Genomic DNA, 7067 nt, shown 5'->3' on the forward strand with positions numbered 1-7067 from the left:
GAAAAAGGACAGGGAATTGTTATCTCTCTCTCTCTCTCTCTCTCTCTCTTTTTCCCTCCAAAGGACGGGAACGCCAAAAAGGATATGTCTTGACTCTACAGCGGCTCGCAGCCGTGTGAAGCCTTCCACTCTGCGAGACCGCCCCTCTCTCTCTCTCTCTCTCTCTCTCTCTCTCTCTCTCTCTCTCTCTCCAGCGCTGCTAGCTCGCACACTCACTCGCGCGCGGCTCCGCTTTCTCTCTCTCTCTCTCTCTCTATATGTCTCTGTCACTGAATGTCTCAGAAAGTTCAAGCAGAGATTTTGGGCATTATAATCTCTCTGTCTCTCTCTCTCACCTATCTATTGATCTATCTATCTACCTTCTATCTCTCTCTCTCTCTCTCTCTCTCTCTCCCTCTCTCTCTCTCTCTCAGTATCTCAAAAACTTATAGGAGGATTTGGAACCATAGATTTGGGCATTAAACTCTCTCTCTCTCTCTCTCTCTCTCTCTCTCTCTCTCTCTCTCTCTCTCACACACACACACACCTATCTCTCTCTCTCTCTCTCTCTCTCTCTCTCTCTCTCTCTCAATTTATCAAAAACTTAAATGAGAATCTACATCAAATCTAGGATATAGATTAAAATCCTCTCTCTCTCTCTCTCTCTCTCAATATATCATAAACTTAAAGGAGTATGTGCTCTCTCTCTCTCTCTCTCTCTCTCTCTCTCTCTATATATATATATATATATATATATATATATATATATATATATATATATATATATATATATATATATATATATATATATATATATACATATAATTTTCCTATCAAAACCTTTACTACAGAATCCAGCTCCCTGATTGGCTGGCGTCGCCGGGTGCTCTCGAGCCGCCAGCCAATCAGCGGCCGAGTCTCGTCCTCCCGGAGTCCGTTGTAAGCCCTGATTGGTCGCCATTGTCTAAGGTTGGGAAAAATTCCCCTTTTTGCGATCGGAATTTGGCGGTTTTTTCCGTTTTTTCCCGGTAAAAAAGGTTTTTTCCCGGTTTTGGATCGGCGGAGGTTTTTCTCCGGGTTTTGTTCTATGAGATGGGATTAATATCAGGCTGGTTTTTTCCGCGGTTTTTTTATTATGAATATTTCTGTGAGCTGGATTGGGCGATTTTTGGGGGTTGGAAGTCTACGGGAGTTGCACGCCATGTTTTAAATAATAATAATAATAATAATAATAATAATAATAATAATAATAATAATAATATTATTATTATTATTATTATTATTATTGTTATTATTATTATTATTATTATTGGGTATTGGATATATTTTAAAAATTCTATCTTTTTTTCTCTCTCTCTCCCAATATTTTCTCTCTCTCTCTCTCTCAATATTCTCTTATTCTCTCTCTCTCTCAATATTTTTTCTATAATCCTCTCTCTCTCTCTCTCTCTATCTCTCAATATTTTTTCTCTCTCTCTCTCAATATTTTTCCTATAATCCTCTCTCTCTCTCTCTCTCTCTCTCTCTCTCTCTCTCTCTCTCTCTCTCTCTCTCAATATTTTCTCTCTCTTTCTCTCAATATTCTCTCTCTCTTTCTTTCTCTATCTCTCAATATTTTTATCACTCTCTCTCTCTCTCTCTCTCTCTCTCACTCTCTTTCTCTATATTCTCTTATTCTCTCTCTCTCTCTCTCTCTCTCTCTCTCTCTCTCAATATTCTTTTCTATAATCCTCTCTCTCTCTCTCTCTCTCTCTCTCTCTCTCTCTCTCTCTCTCTCTCTCTATATATATATATATATATATATATATATATATATATATATATATATATATATCCTTTCAATATCCAACCTCTCTCTCTCTCTCTCTCTCTCTCTCTCTCTCTCTCTCTCTCTCTCTCTCTCTCTCTCTCTCTCCCCTTATGTGTGTGTCTGGGGAACACACATACCCAAGTTCCCTGGGCATTATATGAAAGGGTTAGATCTGGGCATGTTGGCACAAAAGAGCTACTATGCCCACCAAACCCTTCTATCGCGTCTTCCCAAGAGAGAGAGAGAGAGAGAGAGAGAGAGAGAGAGAGAGAGAGAGAGAGAGAGAGAGAGCCCGAATTGATAAAAAGGTCGGAACTGGATTTTGAACGCTTTTGTGGAGAGAGAGAGAGAGAGAGAGAGAGAGAGAGAGAGAGAGAGGGTAAAAGGACGAAATATATATGCATATATTACATAAAGGGAGAGAGAGAAATATATATATACATATATATATATTTCTTCACACGACAAACTCCCAGTCTCCCTACATGTCCAAACCACTTCAGGACAACTGAACAATCACCAATCATCAATTGAAAAAAATTATTAAAATATTAATAATATAATAATCACTCACCCCCACCGAGCCGCCGACTGGGTCCACGTGGCCTTGGGTTCTATTCTGTCCCTGGGAGAAGAAAATGTGAGGTTTTATTAGTCAGAATAATAATAGGATTAATTATGTAATATTTTTTTATATATTTATATTTAGATTTATATTGTTTTGCCTCTCTCTCTCTCTCTCTCTCTCTCTCCCTCAATCTTTCCCTCTCATTCTCCTTATTCCTAAATTTACTCTCTCTCTCTCTCTCTCTCTCTCTGTATTTAACCACTCCCTCTCACACACACGCTCACTCGCCAAACTCGTTCTCTCCTCTCTCTCTCTCTCTCTCTCTCTCTCTCTCTCTCTCTCTCTCTCTCTCTCTCTCTCTCTCTCCGGGTCGCAAATTTGGGGCCATTTGTACGCATAGGGTTGCCCCCATAAAAATTGGGCAGGGGAGGGAGGTTGAGGACCCACTGGGCCGTGGAGGGAGAGAGGGAGAGAGCCCAGGGATTGCTTGAGTCAGGGAGAGATAGATTGGGACTGGGAGGGAGAGAGAGAGAGAGAGAGAGAGAGAGAGAGAGAGAGAGGGAGAGAGAGAGAGAGAGATACTTATATCAATATGTTTAAGGGGACAAAAGTTGTTATATGAGAGAGAGAGAGAGAGAGAGAGAGAGAACCAACACTCATACATCAATTTCTCACCATGACAAACCCCTATCCGCCATCACAGAATGCTGTGACGTCACACAGATGCATTGTGGGTGACGTTCCATCTTGCCTAATGGTTGTGAACCCCTTGGTGATGGAAAAGGAATATTTTCAATTATTTCTGAGGCAAAAAAACTATTCAAATCTTGAAGAAAAAAGTGACTATGAGAGAGAGAGAGAGAGAGAGAGAGAGAGAGAGAGAGAGAGAGAGAGAGAGAGAGAGAGAGAGAGAGAGAGAAAGGGGTGAATGAGAGAGAAAGAGGGAGAGAAAGCGATAAATGTGAATAAGACCATATGCAAATTCTTGTCAAAATGATTTATGCGACGGTTCAGAGGGGGAAAAGGACTGAGAGAGAGAGAGAGAGAGAGAGAGAGAGAGAGAGAGAGAGAGAGAGAGAGAGAGAGAGAGAGAGAGAGAGGCAATTTATACAAATTTTTATGGGGAGACCATAGGTGTTTTTTGAGAGAGAGAGAGAGAGAGAGAGAGAGAGAGAGAGAGAGAGAGAGAGAGAGAGAGAGAGAGAGAGAGAGAGAAATAGGCAATACTTATACAAATTTTTATGGGGAGACCATAGGTGTTTTTTGAGAGAGAGAGAGAGAGAGAGAGAGAGAGAGAAAAGTACTTTGTTATTCAAAGTCACAAATGCCCAAATGCCCCAATGCCCAAATGCCCCGAACGGCAGCACATCTGATTCCGCGTTTTTTTTTTTAATTATATTCAGGGGCACCCCTGGCCATTAATTTCAATTTATTTGCAGGCTTGGGCCGTGCCCCTGGGTACCCCCCGGGATCCCCGGGCACAGCTAGGTGCCCATGGGTATCCCCTGGTGCCCCCCCCCAGTGCCCAAGACATCCAGACAAACCCAGAGATACGGTTTCCCACCCCAAAATTTGGCCCGTATGCAAATTGGGCATGAATTTGAATGCCCCTCTAAGCCCAGCTGTTTGATTTGGCAACCCCCCACCCACCCCCCAACCCCCGGTGCCCGTAGCGTCGTATACCCTTACCCGGAGTCTCCTATGCCCCTCCCTAGAATGCCCCTATGCCCCTAGGCTACCCTGGCTTTTCCAACCCCATGGTAATGTATACATACATACAGAGGTTTGCATTTCCAGTTCTCTCTCTCTCTCTCTCTCTCTCTCTCTCTCTCTCTCTCTCTCTCTCTCTCTCTCTATATATATATATATATATATATATATATATATATATATATATATATATATATATATAAACAGCTTTTTGGAATCATACATTCCAATTCTGAATAACAGATTCCAGCAAGCATGCAAAGTAAATAGCTTTCTGGAATAATATACATTCCAACCCCGTCTGTCCATTCCTACTGCACGCCTCCATTCCTTTTTTGTCAATTCCTAAAGGTCTGAGAGGTGTAACAGGAGGAATAGAAAGGTTTGAAAGGTGTAACAGGAGGAACAGAAAGGTTTGAGAGGTGTAACAGGAGGAATAGAAAGGTTTGAGAGGTGTAACAGGAGGAATAGAAAGGTTTGAGAGGTGTAACAGGAGGAATAGAAAGGTTTGAGAGGTGTAACAGGAGGAATAGAAAGGATTGAAAGGTGTAACAGGAGGAATAGAAAGGTCTGAAAGGCATAACAGGAGGAATAGAAAGGTTTGAAAGGTGTAACAGGAGGAATAGAAAGGTTTGATTTAGCTGTAAAACAGCTTTTTCTTTCCATAAACAGCCAGATTTAGCTGTTAAACACCTCGTTCCTTCCCTGAACAGCCAGATTTAGCTGTTAAACAGCTTATTCCTTCCCTGAACAGCCAGATTTAGCTGTTAAACAGCTTATTCCTTCCCTGAACAGCCAGATTTAGCTGTTAAACAGCTTTTTCTTTCCCTGAACAGCCAGATTAAGCTGTTAAACAGCTTATTCCTTCCCCGAACAGCCAGATTTTTATATATAAATAATCGAGCCTTCCATTAAAATCTCGTTTTCTTTGAGCCGAGACACTTCGGTTCATCTATTTTATGATATTTAAGCCTATTTCCTCTCTGTTTCTGCTTCTCTTTCACTGTATCTGAGGTAAATCTATGTATGTGTGATCTATATAATCTATATAACTCCTATATAACGAATATATATCTATATATATCTGAATAAACCGATAAAATGATGGGGACTCGAATCTGCAATTTCTTTGCAGAAAAATTTAAATAAATCCAATAAAATCCTTCGTTTTTCTCATTCTCTCTTTTCTCTTCTCTATACCTGAGGTAAATCTATGTATATGTGATCTATATAATCTATATAAATCCTATATATATATCTATATATACCTAAATAAACCGTTAAAATACATAGACTCGAATCTTTACTTTGGTTTGCAAAAAGTTTGAAAAAATCGCAAATATTCACTAAAATTCTTCTTTTTCTCTCGGAATAAATTGACCAAACGCGTTCAAATGATTAAGTATTAATCTTTAATGATTAATATATTAATTTATCAACTCCCAAGTCGATATATTCGCGTAAAACTCGGCTAAACAGCGAGATGATATAAGTGGATGGATTCGTATTTTCAATTCTCATCAACTGTTAAGGCACTTTGGAAAGAAAGGAGGCTTATGTGATAGCTCATCCTTCCTATATAAACTCTATAAATGCCTATTGGACCTTCCTATAGGGTGGTACTGGTCCAAAGGTCCATGCCAGGCCTGTTAGTAACCACTTCTATACCATATCAGGCATCCTATACCCCTAATGGTACTTATAGTCCAGGAATTAGGGATTATTGAGCTGATATTTCTATATGAACTCTATAAATGCCTATTGGAGCTTCCTATTGGGTGGTACTGGTCCATAGGTCCATGCCAGACCTGTCAGTACCCTCTCTATACCATACCAGATACCCCATACCCTAATGGTACTTACCATCCAGGAATTCACCCTCTGCCTAACCTTGGAATTTGGTCAGGTTGAATCGATCCGAGCTAATTATCCAAAAACATCATCTTACCCATCAGTACCTTAAAGGGCCTATTGGCCGGACGGTACGTACCGCGTAGATTACAGAGCATCGCCTTGTCTCGTGTCGAGACTGCCGTTACGCTATGTTCTGTTCGAACGGCTATGTCCTAGGTCTCAACGCTCTAAGGTACTCACTGATTTGTAGCGAGCTCTCGTTACGCCGCGTTCCTTTCGAACGCAGGTCCCAAACGTACGTACGGACCTTCGGGTACGGTACTCGTTTCGATTCCACCTCGGCGAGCCTTTGTGCGACCCTCGCCTGAAGATGGCCGACCGAAAGGTTCTTCGAGCTTCTGACTCTTACTTACTGATGTTTCCTTGTCTGCGTTTCATCCAGTTTCCGGAGATTTCTGGAGGTATCCCCATTTCCAAGAGATTTATAACAGTACCTCTATTTCCGAGAGATTTTAATAGTACCTCTATTTCCGGGAGGTTTACAAAGGTACCTACATCTCCTGGAGATTTCTGAAAGTACCAGCAATTCTGAGAGATCCCTAAAGATAATTTAGGCATGTCGTTGCAAGTGTGGATGACTCGAGTATTTAGGAAATTATCCAATCAAACTGATTACATTAACCTAAGAAGTCAATTGGGGTCTCCGTCTCAGCACAAACATTAAAAACGGAACACTATACTCAATGATGGATCCCTCAAAAGTATAAAACACGACATGACCGAGTTAACCCTTTCGAGATATTTGGGGCGGCTAAAGATTTCGTCTGGGGCGAGTTAGAATCCAATCACTGATGGGTGCACTTACTTTCCTACTATAAGGCCAATCACGGTATGATTTGGAAGATGAGTTCCCCAATATCAAATTCCTGGACACCAGGAAGAGTCTGTTCTTGAGAATCGCCGTCCCACCCAGAGACGCGATTCTTCTTGCGACCGAAAAACTTGAGAGAGAAACTCTTAAACAAACTAGAAACTACAATAAGAAACTACGAATCTGACAGAAACTGAAACTCCGATCCTTCGTGACTGAAAAATAAATTCAAAATTCTTTACACGACACAACGCAACTGTCGAACGGCTTTCGAT

Source organism: Macrobrachium rosenbergii, unplaced genomic scaffold, assembly GCF_040412425.1.
Source record: "Macrobrachium rosenbergii isolate ZJJX-2024 unplaced genomic scaffold, ASM4041242v1 60, whole genome shotgun sequence".
Lineage (NCBI taxonomy): Eukaryota > Metazoa > Arthropoda > Malacostraca > Decapoda > Palaemonidae > Macrobrachium > Macrobrachium rosenbergii.